Here is a 16,113-nt window from a genome sequence, read left to right on the forward strand (position 1 = left end):
GGCTTGCGAAGGTTATGCCCTCGAGTACCTTCTTGCCTGAGGCCCCTTAGAGCAGTGGCAGTCGTGAGGCTGTTGCGTGTTTGTCCTGGGTGCTTCTGAGTAGAACCTCCAGGGATCATGAGGTCGTTTCCAGGCAGGAGTTTGGTGACATTACAGTACCACAGAGGAGGTCTTCTGATAGGAGTCTGGTAGTTCTGCGGTGTCCTTATCTTTATGGTTCTGTACATCTGCGTCATAAATTTTGTTTAGGCGCTTCTTGTCTTGAAGCCTTTCTGACTCCCCCAAAGCAACAAGTTTTAGTCACAACAGCTCTAACTCTATCAGTATGACATTTAGGGCATTGTACATGGGTGGCCACCTTAAGCTATGAACCTGCATTCACTGTATAACATGACTGTTTCAAAGCTCCATGTTGCTGTATATTCTTGGGTGAAATGGAAATAGCACAAGAGTTATTAATAGTTAAGAAAGGATCACAGTTAGGAGTGGAAACTAACATCTAGGAATATTAGAATATTCAAGGTAGTAAATAATGCTTAGGCCAGATAGAAGGGTATTTGCAATGAACGCCTTATTAACAAGAACCTCCTAAAAGAATACATATTAGTAGGACTTCAAGGACTGACAGTGGAAACATCCTGCTACAAAGAAGATGTACAAAGATACGGGAAGGCCACAAATCAGTCAGCAGTGATAAAAGGGAACATCTTGCCCCAGAAGGCGCTGAAAAACTGGACAATTGCCGAAGCCCAGTAACTGGGGGGAAGGTAATTCCAGCAGGGGGAGATTGCGACCACCGACTCAATTGAGGGACAAAAGGACTACCCTCCCTACTCCTCCTGAGCATGTGCAGTGAATTAAAGTCACACTGTAGCTTTAAAATTAAGTGGAAAAGATACAGAACCAATGGAAGAAGAGGATACTCAGTCAGGTAAATGATTTTGTATTAGATAGGCATGGTGTGTTAACTTTCATGTATAAATGTCAAAAAGGAATTATAGTAGGTGTGCATGCTAGGCAGAGAGGTCCCCTATACACCCGGTGCCGAATAAAGTAATGCCTGCTCTTTAATACGCCCAGTGTTAAGGAGCTTTATTCCCGGTTTTCGGTGACAATTGGAAATACATATCCTAACCACATTATTTGAAATTCTAGGGTCCTCCTGTTTCATTAATGACTCTGTTCATTCCCACCTTGTTTTAATATGCCTGACTTCACCAAAGGCACAGCAAAGGGTAAGTCATTCAAAAAACCACTGACCTTGTGCTACCTCAGAGGACTTGGAGTGAAAAGAGAAGACAGTTTTCTGAAGTGGTAGAGGACCGTGAAACTCTCCTAGAACATTAACTTCAAGAACAGAAGCAAACACTAGCAGTGAGGCTGCAAAAGGGAGATTTCTCTAAGGAACTGTGGGGATTGACATGTAAGGCCAAAGACAGGTATTGTCCTAAGTCTTCTCCCCTTGGAGTTTAAGTGTTGTAAATTGCTTTTTCCCTGATACAGGATCAGGTTTGGGGAGAAACAGATCAACAAATATTTGTTAGCATACCTTTTATTAAGCTGTTATAGTAGACTTATTAATAACCAATAACTGTCCAGACAGTAAATTAAATTTTCTTTCATGATTCACACACATGCAATCACTCATTGTTACCTGGTGGGGAAGGGGAAGTTGTTGACAGTGGTTTTCTCAGGTACAGAGGCTCACACTGATGTGCCAGTGGCTTCAGGGTCAATGCTCAGGAAGTCCCATCTGTCTCTGCAGATGCATATGTAATCCTGTAACCTTTGTCAGTGTACGGCCACCACCCCCTTCTTGGATATGGCCTGAGTTATAAACCTGTTGTTGATGGCATGTGCACTGGTGGCCTTGTGTAGGCTCATCTGACTATGTCCTGGGATCATCCGTTCCTGCAGATTCAGCAAGACCCCTTGGCTCTGGAGCTTATCCATTCCTGGGACACTTTTGCACACTTCCTCTCAGCATGTGTTTTTCCTCTCTTCAGTTTCCTGTTTTCTGGTAACTATTTCTCCACCCATGTGCACCTAGATGTGCCTGTAGAGTCTGTTAAGCTTAGAAGGGGGTTTTGGACACAAACACTCCAGGTATGCTGCAGACACTGATATCCTGACATGCAGCTCAGAGTAGAAGACTGCACTTTTGTTTAGGTGAACATCTGGAGAGAATATTTATGGTACCGATTTCAACTGCAATAATAGTTTCATCAGTGGGGAGTTTTCGTATCTAAAGATTGTGATCTATTTGCTTTTCTTTCAGAGCCTGCTTCATCCAGGGGATCGGCATCTCTAGCCAGGAACTCAACTAATACACTAGTTCCCTTTTTCTGGCTGGACAAAAAGCTGGCAGTATTGCACTGATGTGTCAAGGGGCACATTGTATAGAAAATATCATCTGTCCTGGCTTTGTGTAACATAATAATTCTACTACTTGAATATACACTTACTAATTACTAAATAGTTTGCTCACACCTTTATCACACACTGATCATTCTCCTGTCAAGTGTATCCATTCCCACAATCATTTTCATGGAAAATTTCAAATCAATCTAGGTCAGTTAAGTTTCACCTATTGTGCTTCTCCTATACCCTATCTTTTAATTATTTAAGCCTTTCGAAGTTATCAGTGCCAGGACTCTCAATACATAAACTTCATAGGCAAGAGCCATGTATCCACACACACAAAATTCCCTCATCACGAGCACTAGAAATAACTTGGTTTACAGCTTAAGCAAATGCAAGTAAAAATGGAAATGGCCTTCACCCATGGCTTCTTCAGCAGACGTCATCTATCATGTTAACATTTGCCAAAGCCAGTTCCTGTCCTTGCAGATCCCTTTCCAGGAGGGCTGTCTCTTGGAGGAGTGCTATATTCTCAGTAAACGTCCTGTTTATCGCTGATCGTTTCTGCAAAGGGTAATCACTCTTGACACAAAGGTCAAACAAAATATAGGAATAAGGGGCAATCCACTGCTAGAAGTCAATGAAAAGGGTTTTTCTTCGGCAGTTTATTGATGTTTCTCTGGCTTCTTCTCCACAACATGAACACATTGAATTCAGCATAACATGCAACAGAAATTTGAGTTGGTAAGTTCAGTCAGCTAGTCAAAGTTGCCAGACCTCTCTCCTCTTCTCCCACATACATGTATGCTGTGACCAAACTCTTAAAATATCTTTGGAATATTGAGGGAATCCCTATATCAGCCTCAGATGTTATCTTTCTTTTGCAATCAGAGATCTAATGAAGTCAGGGGCTGCTCAGCCTGAAAAATAATTACTTTGGAAATGCCTTCTGGGACAGGAGAAGAATCACAGACCCCATCACAAGCAAGCAGAGACAGAACATTTGATGTGTAGTTAAAGTGAATGAATACTCTGTTATATTTCAAAACCAAGACATGTGGTCAGTCAGTAAAACCCCTCAACGCTGCCTTACTACTATTCTTAATCTAAGTTCCACATATGTGAGTGAACAAACGGAAAGCCGATATATCAAAGGTGGCAAGAACTAGCAAATCTTTGTTAAAGGACTTTTTCTTTAGCAACCAGCTAAGTCTGCAGGATCAGCTATTTCACCTAGAAGCTGGGGACCACCCAGTTGTCACTTCAGTGAGGAAAAAGCCTAGTAGATTACATCATCCTGGCTTGGTGAAAGAGGAACAGGCTTTGAAAAAGCAGAAGAGAGTTAGATGTTAATAGAAAAAGAGGTTAGGCCAGTAAGTTAACCAGCTGGGTGTTCAGATCTGTGCTTGGTAACATGAAAGGTGTTTGGCTTGGGTTTTTAATTTGTCACCAATATCACAAATATGCCTGAGATACCAGCTGGCCTGCAGAAGACAGGCATAATGACTCTAGCAGAACGATTAGTTTGAGACATTTAGCAAACTGGCAAAAGCCAACATCCGCTGAACATAAATGCAAGCTGTAAGTGCTAATCTGGAGTCTCAGTTTTACGACCAATACCAGGGTGGCAGCAAGCGTTGTGGACAGCCTGTGAAGGGACCAGTTCTAAAAGTCATTGCACACCTACAAAATGCTACAGACCACAATACACCACACACATCTACCTGTTCCGCAAAGGCCAGCGTTCAGATAGAAATACAGATACTCTTAGCAGAAATACTAAGGTTGATATGAAGGAAAGCACCAGCAAAAGCTATTAATTAAGCAAGGGCTAGAAGAGAGGCTTGTATCAACAACCAAAACCATGATCAACAGCAATCAGACTAAAACATTGACAAATGAGTTGTTTACATCGTGAAGCCTGTGCTCTGATAAGGCCATAGCAGAAACAACTCATCAGGAGACCTGTGCTCCAATAACAGGAGGATAGTGACAAGGTTGTGTCACCTTGTATATGCCACTGCTTTCTGCTGACCTAACGGGAGGGCAAACTGGCCATATGGCTACCCACAATGAGACAAAGACAATGGGCAGCCACCTTGTCTAAGACTTATGGAGGAAGAAGAAAGATTCTTAGGGCAAAAAAAATTCACTGCAATAACTTTTTGACTTCTTAAAGGAGTAAAAGACCTTCAAAAAAATTGGTTCAAACCAACTCAAAAACTAGACCTGGTATGATCAAGAGGAACGCAGAAGATGGAGCAAGGATTTGGCAGCCAACACCTCATCCTTTGTGTTACACAAAGGATCCTCGTGAGCTGTGACACGTGCCTTGGGAGTCCACATGTATGTGGTTGTGAAATGTGTGACAATATGAGTGAATAAGTTTCCTTTAAAGTAAACATCCCTTTTCATAAAGTTTCACATTAAATCATGTTACATTAATATTTTTTACAGGCATAGGGCAGGAAGTGCAGCATACATCTCATCTTCCTACAGTCTTGTATGTTTTTCTACACCCTCCCAGTCTAGCACTCCAGCAAGCTCCCCCACACTGGACCATATCACAGATAGCTGGGATGAGTCATACGCTTTTTCTTGGATCTAAAGCCAAATCACTGCTAGAAATGCACAAAATTGGGCAGCACACAGGGCTGGCTACAACAATTTCCACCTAAGAAAGATCAGGTATTGCTATAGTGCACCACTAATTGCTTTCCTCTGAATTCCCTCGAGTGATTCACAGCTTTACTGAAGGACAAGTACAAACCTGCACACAGTATTGCCACAGCAGCCCAGTGTACAGCAGAAGCATCTATCCCTATACCTGCAGGAAAAACTCCTGCTCACACACCTAGGATTCCCACCCCCCCATACAGCTGTGATTTTCTACAACCTGCAGATCATTTCTGGCAGAGCTGTTGCTGAACAGTCACTCTCCATCTGACAGTCCTGCCGCTCACTGCTTTAACGCACTGCAATCCTTCGTACCACTCCTTAATGCATTCCCTGAAACTATTTCTCAAGATAACTTTTAACTCCAGTGCTCACCATCCCTTCCAAATTCACAACAGTTTAACAAACATACTCTGCAAATGTAGTAAGGTATACATACACCTTTTACACCATTATATGGACTCTGAATGAAAACACTGAATGCCCTTGGACCCTGGACAGGCTCCTGTAAAACTTTAGCCAATAAATCCTCCTCTTCTGGCATCAAGCCCTTAGTAACTCACCTAAGTACAACTGAACACAGTTCAGATGGCCAGGAACTGGTGCAATTTAGGCAAAACCCCCTCATGTCAGTTTTGCAGGCTGCATGTCAAGACAGACAGATACCTAAATGTACATGCTCAAATAAGCAAATATACATTGCCAAATTCTGTTCTGCAGGGCTGCATTGTTAGGGATTTCTGAGCTTGGTAGTTTGAAAGTGGTTTCAGATATACTTACTAGTTGGAGTCACACTTTATAGCGACTATGTGTAAACACACTGCTAGTGACCAAGTCCCAGGGTAATCAGGGAGCTGGAGGTCACACAGCATTCAAAGAAATCAATCTGATTTTTGTAAATTTAGATATATGCAGGCATAGTGAAAACTAAATTAAATTGCTAAACCAAGCAGTGGAAGAATATATGCACACTTAAATCTCAGGTGGCACCTCTCAAAGGCAGTATTTGGAAGAAATATGGAGGCAGCTGCCTCCATACAGACACCTAGCAGACAGAATATAGGCCCAGAACTGCTTTTAGCACTTTCTCCTAGAAATTTGGTATTCTCTAGGTGATAAAATAAAAATTAAAAAATACCCCAAAGCTCTGATACAAACCAAGTATGCCTTCGGTAGCTGAAGTAATGAAGCCTTGCTTCCTTTGTCACTTTAATTATTGTCCCTAATTCCTTCGTAACTCCTTTATCTCTTGTTTCATCCTCCTATTGGGCAGGACGCAGTGTGTTTTGGCGTCAAGCGCATGCTAATGAGCAAGTGCAGATGTGGTTGCAACTGAATATACACATATGCATTAGGGAATTAGAGATCACTGTGACAGGGGTGCTTAGACTGATAAATCATACCAGTTTAAAGCTTTAAAATAATTTTACTATACTGGCATTCATTACAAACACTTCATGCCAATAATTCTCACCCTATTGAACATTATTACTACACATTAGTTCTTAAACATAGAACGGGTTGGAAGGAACCTTTGAAGATGATCTAGTCCAAGACCCAGTGATGATCCACATGATCACCATATATTCAAAGCAGCTAGTGCTTTATCCTAAATTAGCTGCAAACATTCAGTACCATGGAGCTGACACTGTACAGCCAATGCTGGCAACTATGGCCTGTGATGGTCAAAGTCATAGATGTTTTCAGGCCCCAGAGCCTGTCAACAAGAACAGTCGAAACTGAAATAGGCACCCTCTGTCTTCCCCAGCCCAAACCAGAGATCTTACCCCTCTAAACCTGTTGGAATTTCTCATGAGTGGCCAGCACTTGTTCTCTGCCTCTGGACAGAGCGCTCCCAGGGAAGGGACATTACTTTCCCAGGCTCGGGCACATACTTTTATTACATTCCTGCCTGGGTTTGTGCCCCCCTCCCAGTTGCTAAGCAGCTTCTTCCTTCCTTAAGGCAAAAGCAGCCTTTTCCCAGCTCTCAAGGCTACATTTTTTCAATAATCAATCATGATTAAGTTTTTTATAGTTCTCTCTCTCTCTGCTTTCAACCCATGACTGTATTTTCAAAGCCTTTGCTGCTACGTCACACTTAAACTGGGAATTGTAACAGTGTCTGGTCCCAAGCTCCACTTCACACAGGCAGTTCTCGTAACAAGGTGGTAACTAGCGTAACAAGCCAGGACCGAGGCCTCGTACTTCTGGCCTCTTCTGTCTGGCCTGAAAACAAACTAATACTGAAGTTTTAGTGTGTTTCTCTTACAGCTGCAGCAGGCATCCACTTCAGCCGCAGTAACAGTCGGGTAGCTGGCTGCAGTTCTGCCTCCCAGCCTTCTGGGACCTAGATTTAGAAGAATTGTCAATGGTCTTGCAAGAAGTCATTTCTCCACAAGGACCTTTAGGTATATCGTCTCAGGAAATTTAAAAAAATCAGTTATTGGATTATTCCTCACCTGCTTTTCTTTACTGTTCAATTCCTACATTCAGTATTCCCAGTTTGGCTAAAGAAGAGAGATAATTGGTGTGTGTCCCCAAGCTCTACTTCTCATTTTCATCACTGAGCATTACTAAAATGGGCTCCCTCTACTACAGCATCCTACTTGCAACCAAACCGCGTTCTGATTTCAGGGTTACACTGGAGAGCCACCCTGGGACTCCCATAGGTATCTTCCTCAGTAGCTTATCTGCCACTTAATGATGAACTGTTGACTCTGGCATCTACATAAACAGTCTGCACTGATCCCCAGGTCAAACCCTGAGCTAAGACAAACTGGTGCAGTTCCAAAGTAATCCTTGGGAAATCTGAGTGACCTTCTAAAACCTCTATTGACATTTTAATCCTTAGAAACTCTATTTCTAGGTAGAAAGTTAGTATTTGCAACAGGCTAGCTGAGTTTGATTATCTGAATATCATCTCTGATAATGAAACGGTTTGGAGCTCAGCTATGCCTTTAACTCTATATTGTGTGTCATCCCCAGTTTATAATTAACTTGTAAGTAACATTTTAATGATCTTGTTTATAGAAAAGAGCCTCTATGATTCTAATACCTTTCTTTTCATGTAATAGCCTTCAAGAAATTGAACGTGTTTTTTAATATACAAAGCATGCTATATCATGAACTCATCTAGAAAGCATTTCCTATATTAAAACTGTGAAATGGTAGAGTTGAGTCATACAAAGCATTAAACATTTACAGCTTCATTAAACGGGCCACAAAAATATAAGAAATGGTTATAATTTAGAAGGTATTCTTACACTTCCCTCATCTGGGCCAAAGAAATTCCCTTTAGTTCCTTCTAAGGGAAGAGTTTAACTTGTCAAGACAAGACTCTAATCAATTAAATCAATTAGTTTCATCCATGCTCCCTATCAGCCACAGCTGTGCAAGACAGTTCATTGCTCGCTGCCCTCTGCTAAAGGGTGCCACTGCTTCAGCTCTCCCATCCTAGTACTCTAAGTGCAGCTTCACCTGGTTCCATCAAAATAGCTTTTCCTGGCTCATTAAATAATTTTTTTTTTGCTATCCCAGAGTGTTTTGGCTGAAATAAGTGTGTGTGCATGTGTAGAAATAAAGGTCCTTCTGCATTTTCACACCAATAGCTCCAGCTCATATATGCTTTAATTTAACCGAGTTTCTGTAAGTTAATTCATCTTTGCCTCAGTTGGGTTGATCCTGGCAGAAATATTTATCTAAAAAAGTTTGTGCGTGTTCCCTCTCCCTATCAGCCAATCCCTTCAAGAGTTACAGGGTGTACATTTGCAGTATGTGCTTGCTCTTCCTATATTTCTGCCCTCAGAGTGAGCAGCTGTGGCTCTTCAAAGGCAAGGAAGCAAAACCATTTTCTTGTCAGGCAAGGAAGGCATTTTTCACTCTCATACACTTGAGAAAGCTTAATTGCTTCATTATTATTGATAACTGTTTTGTTACTCTTTATGTAGCACTGCAGACAAGGCTGGTTGTGTTACCCACTCGGCAAACACAGCAGCTTTTGCTTTTATTTTAATTTGAGGACTGGAAAAGCATCCCTCAGCAAAAGGCTTTGGTGGCAGTTTGACCCCTGAAAGGGGACTCTGCTGCAACAACATCCCACCTAGAACACTTCCAGCTTCCTCCTCGCCATGCTGGGCTCAGCACCGTACCACCAGACATCCATACAGCCCTGTGGCAAGCAGACTGCGACTGAGAATAGCCTGCAGGCAACAAGAAGAAAGTTCATATATATATTTCAACCAAACCAGTTCCCTGCCCTGCTGCATTACAGGGCTGCATACATGTGGGTGTGAGAGGGAGGGCAGGAACCAGCTGCGAGGGAAGGGAAGGGATTTGCTTTTTCTCCAGCAGCAATAGCACTAAACCCCAGCCTTCTGCAAAACCAAGACAAATTGAAGAGATTTAATTACTATACCCCACATTCTGAAAAGAAAGCAGGAACTATTCTAGAGGGCATTTTGATTTACTCTTGATATCTATAACAGGAACTAATGTTTAGGATCAGAAACCAGACAGAAATGAGAAATATGAAACAGGAAGAGTGCCAGTGGTTAACTAGTAGAACAAATTATCAGGGGAAATTTTGGTTTTCTCATTTCCTGATGTCTTCAGCTCTGTCTTTTTGGAAAAAATATGTACTTTACTTTAGCATAAATCAGCAGGCTAATGTCAAGAGAAACATGAAGAAATTGCACAGCCTGTGAAAGATGGGAGGTCAGTCTATGGGGTCTAGTGGTCTCTGCCTGTTCTGCAGAGCTGAACTCCAGAATAAGAAATGAAGGGTTTCTTTTGCATCTGCACGCATGCGCATCCTGCGCTCACAGGGCAGATTTCCCGCAGGCGGCTGGTGTTCAGTCCCACGTGGGGCGTTCCACTGCTGACCACCGCATCCACACACGGCAGTCTGCCGCATGTTCAAAGCCACATACCAGCTCGTTTGATATCCAAATCCCAGCCCTTCTCCTTTTCTCATTCCAGGACATGAAACAAACTCAGGTTCTTCTCCCTCCTGCTCCACACAAGCAATCATCCCAGGCAAAACAGATCCTGGGTGTCCTACATACCCCATTATCCCTTTTACTACAATACAACTTTTCTGTAGTTTCTTCTGTAGTTTGACACCCAGATTAGACAAGGAACCAGCAAGCACTTGTCACTTTTTGGGGTCCCACTGAGACCATCACACAAAACCAAGAATGTTTCCTTTGGCAGAAAAATACTAACCTTGCCTCTTATTCCTTACTAACACCAGTAAGAAGCCCTTACAAAGCACAACCTGACTAGCAGTTTTCCCCTCACTATTCTCCGATGGCTCAGCCGGTGGGACGAGGTAACCAGCAGGCAGCAGGTACAGGCAACTTCGGAAGGGTCTCAACAGCCTTTCGACAAACATGTTTTTTTTTAATCCCAGCATGCCTAACCCACATATGCCTTTACAGCCCCATACAGCAATCATTCCAGCAGTACCTTTGGGTACCCTATTCCAGTGGTTAAGCCTCACTTATACACTACTAATTATTACTGTTAACAGCCTCTTTTGGATCACAGTGATCTTTCAAGATGTCTTAGCAAAATAGTCTCATCACAAACATTGCTAGAACTCCATCCACTTCAAATATTGCACACACATTTAGGCAATAAATCTGAGTTTTTACCTAGCAAAATCAAATGCCTTCTGTTTGAATGGATAATCACGTCTTGTGCTGCTCCCATTACTATTATACCAGCCAGTCCATCTCCCACACACTTTAGCTTTGTGGGGTGTGCACAGATTATCTTCTGCCCACCAACACCAGCATTGCCAAGTTAATATGGTCACCATGTCACAGGAAAACAGAGGTCAAGTATTTCTGAAAAGCTGCATCACAATTCATCTACCAGGCAGTAAAAAAAACCCAAAACCAAAACCAGTCTTAAACATCTACTTCCATCTGACACAGCTACGCTCTCCCTGGGCTCTCCCAGCATGAGCAGCTCAAGCGATCACACCTGCAGCGACCCACCAACACTTGTTTGCATGGGGTACAGGGTGCTTCCTCTTAGACTTCCCCTATCACTCCACTTTGAAGAATGCTCTGTAACAATGAAAAAGGATGGGTTTATCCTCATTGGAAGATGAATGAGTTAAACAACCGCTAAGAGAAAGCAACTAAGCTCCAAAGCGTCCCTGCAAACATAACAACACTCAAAATTTTCATGTGAGAGTAAAATGATGCTAATCCTAAGGATTCAACATACAACAAGCAGTTTCTGAAGTGACTGGCCTGCTTTCCCCGGGTACCTTTTACTGAAGTGTAGATCGGAGATGACAAATCCTTAATCTGGTCTAAAATTGAAAGCTTCAGTTTTCAATGAGGAAATAAATATTATTATCCTGACTGAAATTGTATCAAGCAAATCTGATTTAGGATTCCTTGTGCACTCATCAGTGGAGCCTGTGCTGACAGTACAATGAAATTGAAAATATTCTTTTATTGGAGAAACACAAACACTTGCTAGTGCTGTGAAAACTGTAGAGTTTAACTCACAAAAGTATTAATGTATCCTTTCAAAGACATCGTGAGCCTAGCATGGGCAGGTGGATTTTTATGTAATCTCCCAAGCAAGTGCAGGCTTTTTCTTTCCTTCCCTTTATGCTCTATCTGTGCCCTGAGCAATATATACCAACATTCCCCCATCCCCAGCTATTCCTGTAGTTCTTTCCCCACACTCCATTTATATCAGGCTTCTGGCGACAATGCCATTGATTTTCCTTCTTTTGCCCTGGCCAACCAGGTAGGACAAGGTAGGACAAGGCAGGACTCAAAGCCTAATGAGCTCATATGGAGACCATCTCTGATAAATGCCTTCCTCCCATGCTGTTGGCACCTTTGAGGACAGAGGTTTTACTTCATCCTCCCCCTCCAGGGTACAAAGATGTGCAGAGCGCATCTGTTCATGCTGTCACTGCTGTATACCTGAGGATAGCCCATGTCTCTCACAAGGGACCTGAAGATTTACCCATGTGCTGTTGTGAAAGAAGGCAGCCATACTTCCAAAACAGCCCTCGCAGAGGGGGATCTGGTCAGAAAAGCAGTGCTGTTCCCCCTGGGTTTGGTGCCTCCAGCAGGTCTCAGACATGTTTTACAGCGCAGACCACGGCTTCAAAATAAGCTGGTTCATCACAGCAAGGCAAACTGAGGAAACGAAAGCAGGCTAAATTTGCTGCTGTTCTTGCCATATGATGCGGTACCCTGTCCAGAACACTTGACAGGAGACAAGAAGCAAGACCTTGAGCAGCCCCGCTTAAAGGAGGGAAGGCTGCGAGATGCTTTCAGTACTTCCCACACAGCTGAGGGCAAGAGCAGGCACCAAGGGGATCATTTCCATCCTCTGCTGTCAGCAGTGAAGAGCAGGAAAATGACCCAGAGACAGTGTTCACCCAGCTAAAAGCAAACATATCACATACTTTGAGGTGCATTAATGAAAACACCAGGATTTCCATGGTCTGCTCCTGGCCAGGGACAGCACTTGATGAGGGCACAGGGCTCACCTGAAGATGGGGTGAGGCTGCATGGTCTCAAACTTGCTAACATGGGCTTCCATGTGGAATCTGGAGATGACTTCTTACAGAGTACTCAAACTGCAGCCAAGATTTCATCTTGCATAGAAGACACATAAGATACCAGGGCACATCCACCTACAAGACTGTGGTACACTGAAAGGTTATGGGGAGCAAAATACAGAATTGTACCAAGGTGGAAGCACCCAGAAGGTCTCAATATAGCAAATAAAACTATGCAAGAGCTTGCACATGGAGTGGAGGCAGCCACAGCTGGCCCCAAAGCAGTGGGGACTTCCTGTAGGGGAACAAAAAGGCCAGAAACAGGTAAATAAAAAATAAAGCAGTGGACATAAGTGATCACGTGAATATTGCTCCAAAATGACTTGAGGTAGACGACTCTGAGTAAGTGCACCTTAATTTCCCACCTTTTCAGTGCTGCCAGGTTCCCTAGAAATCCATGTTAGGAGGGAATCCAGTGGATCACCCAGACCTCAGGCAGGATCAGCCATGCTTGCACCATCCCCAGCCACTGCTTACCTACGATGAACAGCCCCAGGAGCCCACTGCTTCTGTGGAGGAGGCAGCTTTCCTGGGGGCAAGTGCTATGCTGGAGTGGCTTCTGAGGGCTGAGGGAATGGGGCAAGCTCGGGACACACACCTCAGCACCAAGCCCACACACAACATGCTTCTTTTCACCTGGTAAGTTTGCTTAGGCAGAGCTTGGGAAAAGTGCAACTAAAATGAAAGAAAATCGTCATCTTGGCCACGTAGTGTGCAGCTGCTATTTCTTCAAAGTTATTCACTTCTCTCTATCGGGTCACTGAGTCTAGCAGAAGCTAACCAGCATTTCCAGACCAGGCTGTACAGTTTGAGACACCTCCGACAGCAGTAACGTGAGCGTGCAGCCCTCTAGTGCCCACTCCCAGCTATGTTTTGGCATGACCACCTCAGCCAACACCACTGGCCATGCCCCGGCAGAGCTGCCACAGGTTTCTGCCTCGCTACAATGAGAAGGACCTGCCGCTGACTCCCAGAACCACTCCTGATGGGCAGCGGGTCACTGGCTTTGCACGGTGAGGCCCATAGCATTTTTTTTTTTTTAAATTGTAACTTTGCGGCTTTCAGCTGCACTCTTCGCATGCAGGGTCCGCCCAGGAGCTCTTCTCGTGCGCCTTCTGCTGTTGCAGCTCCATCCAGCCTGAAACCTTCCCTCAGCACGCAAGGCTGATACGCCTGCATTTGTATTGAAAGGTAACATCCCCAACAGCCCACAATTTTTTTATTCCTCTAATTTATCCATGAATGCTGAACATTTCCCCTTCCCCTGGGGCACGGCTCTGGCTTGGGGTGTAAAGAAGCCCAGGCTTCTCAAGGGGATCTGCTCCAGCTTCACAGCTGCTGCACTCCAACACCCCTCTGGCAGGTGGTAACCTCACTAACCCCAAAGGGGCCCAAAGCTGGCTCTGCAGCCAGGGTGGCATCAGGGGGGCAGCCCCTGTGCAAGGTCAGCCGTTTGCCACCCACTCAGCACACGCAGCAGCTGTTACCACCCCTGCCCAGGGTCCCAGCTGACTTTTAGGGGTCTTCTCCCCTTGTATCTCCACTTACCTCCAGTTTCTGTTCCTGGTGACTTTCTGGAGACCCCAGAGCACACCTCTGGGGTATGCTTTCCCCAGAGCCACACCAGCGATCCAGCAGCAAGTTACTGGCCTTACCTTTATTTGCTAGCCACAAGTGCCCACAGTCTGCCCTTTCCATCTCCCACTGGTGGATCCTAACAAGGCCCAGACGTGCTCCCAAATGCTCTCCAGGTGCTAAATGAAGCCAGCATCACCCTCCCCTTCTGCTGCAGCCCTCGGGGCGCAGCACACAGGTCCCAGTACTGGGCAGCTTGGATTAAGGCCATATCCATGGGGCGAGTGGTTGCTCTGGCTGCTGCAGCTGGGAGGTGACACAGCTCTATGGACACAAACCTTTTTCTCATCTGTCATTTATTACAGATGGAAGTAACCTTTTCTTGTGTGTTGTGCTGAGATGCTGAGGGCTCAGTTTAGCTGCCTGAGTTCTACCTAGCACCAGAGGGCACCTGTGACAGCACAGGGGGCTGGCAGAGGCATCAGAGGATGCCAGCAGACCAGTGTCCTTCTGGAGGCCAGGTGTCTCCAAGGGCTCTGCACCCCTGACTTCAGGCAGCTGTAGTAGCCCAGTCCTTACTATAGCAAACCCGTATCTAGACCAAGCTTCTCCTTCTCCCATGTCTAGAGAAAAGCATTTATTTCGAAGTATCACCTCTTCCCTGACAGCCAGGACATCTGCCTGGCAAACAGCACTTTGGGTGCTCCCCCAGGCTGGCCTGCAGGGACCAGAGCACTGCTGCTGCCAGCTGTGATGGGTTTAGCCACCCTTGCTTATTGGGCTGGGGTAGAAACAGGTGCCCTGTCCCAGGACACAGACCCCTCTGAGCAGTGCCAGCCCTTGCACCCATCCCTGCGGTGCCCAGGCTACTGCTGAGCCAGGTCTGCTCCCACTCAGGTGCTTTCCTGGCAGCTTTCACTTGCCCAGAAAGCTTAAAAAGGCCCAAGTTTGGAGTGTTTTCCTTCCCCACACAGATGATTCACTGCACTTTCCTCTGTAAACAGCAGGTTGATCCCAGCTGGATTTGCCGGAGTGACACGTTACTGGTTGCTGATTCTCGGCTTGGGGATCTGCAGCTCCATGCCTGCTTCATGTCCCCCAACCTGTCCTGCAGCAAAGCACAAGTGCAGGAGCAAACCTGTGGTCCACGCACACCTGCACAATGCTTATGGGGTGTGGAGGGGAAAGAAATCCCCAGCATGCCCTGAACTGGGTTGCTGGATGCAGGCAAGCTACCACGCATTGCGCATCCCTCACTGCCGTGCACCCTCGCTGCCATGCACCCCTCGCCTCCCAGTCACCCTCTGCAGGCTCCTTTCCCCACCCCAGCAGGAGAGCAGCCTGCCCAGGGAGGAGCCCAGCATCACAGCAGCATCATCGCATCCACCTCGCGCTGGCATGGAAAGCTTGATGCTAGCTAAGAGCTAACCGGCTTTCACTTCCCACTGTGCCCTAGTTACAAGATGAGGGCACTGTTCGCAATGAGAAGTGCTGGCTAAGCCCCAAAACTTAATTTTTTTCCCAAGGGACTAATTGCAAGGCTAGCCAAAAGGAATTACTTGGAGATGAGGTGACATTTCCCTTTGTTTTCCCAAAAAGGAGGTTCATTCACCCGGTGTGCAAAATGCCAAACTACACACAGAGCAGAGGTATTTTATTAAAATAATTTTTGCACAAAGATGGGTGCTAAGTGGTAACTCCACAAAGCTAGCACCCTACACCAAGAAACTACAAGGTATTTATGCAGTTAAATGTGTCAGTAATAGCTAATATTCACACCCCTCAGCTAACAATTGGTTAGTTTCCTTCTAATTTCAACAGCTCCCTTTAAATTTGCCATGCATGCTCAGGCAGTAAGAGGCTTATTTGAGTAGGGGGTTTTCTGACCTATGGGTATG

This window comes from Phalacrocorax aristotelis, chromosome 12, assembly GCF_949628215.1.
Source record: "Phalacrocorax aristotelis chromosome 12, bGulAri2.1, whole genome shotgun sequence".
Taxonomy (NCBI): domain Eukaryota; kingdom Metazoa; phylum Chordata; class Aves; order Suliformes; family Phalacrocoracidae; genus Phalacrocorax; species Phalacrocorax aristotelis.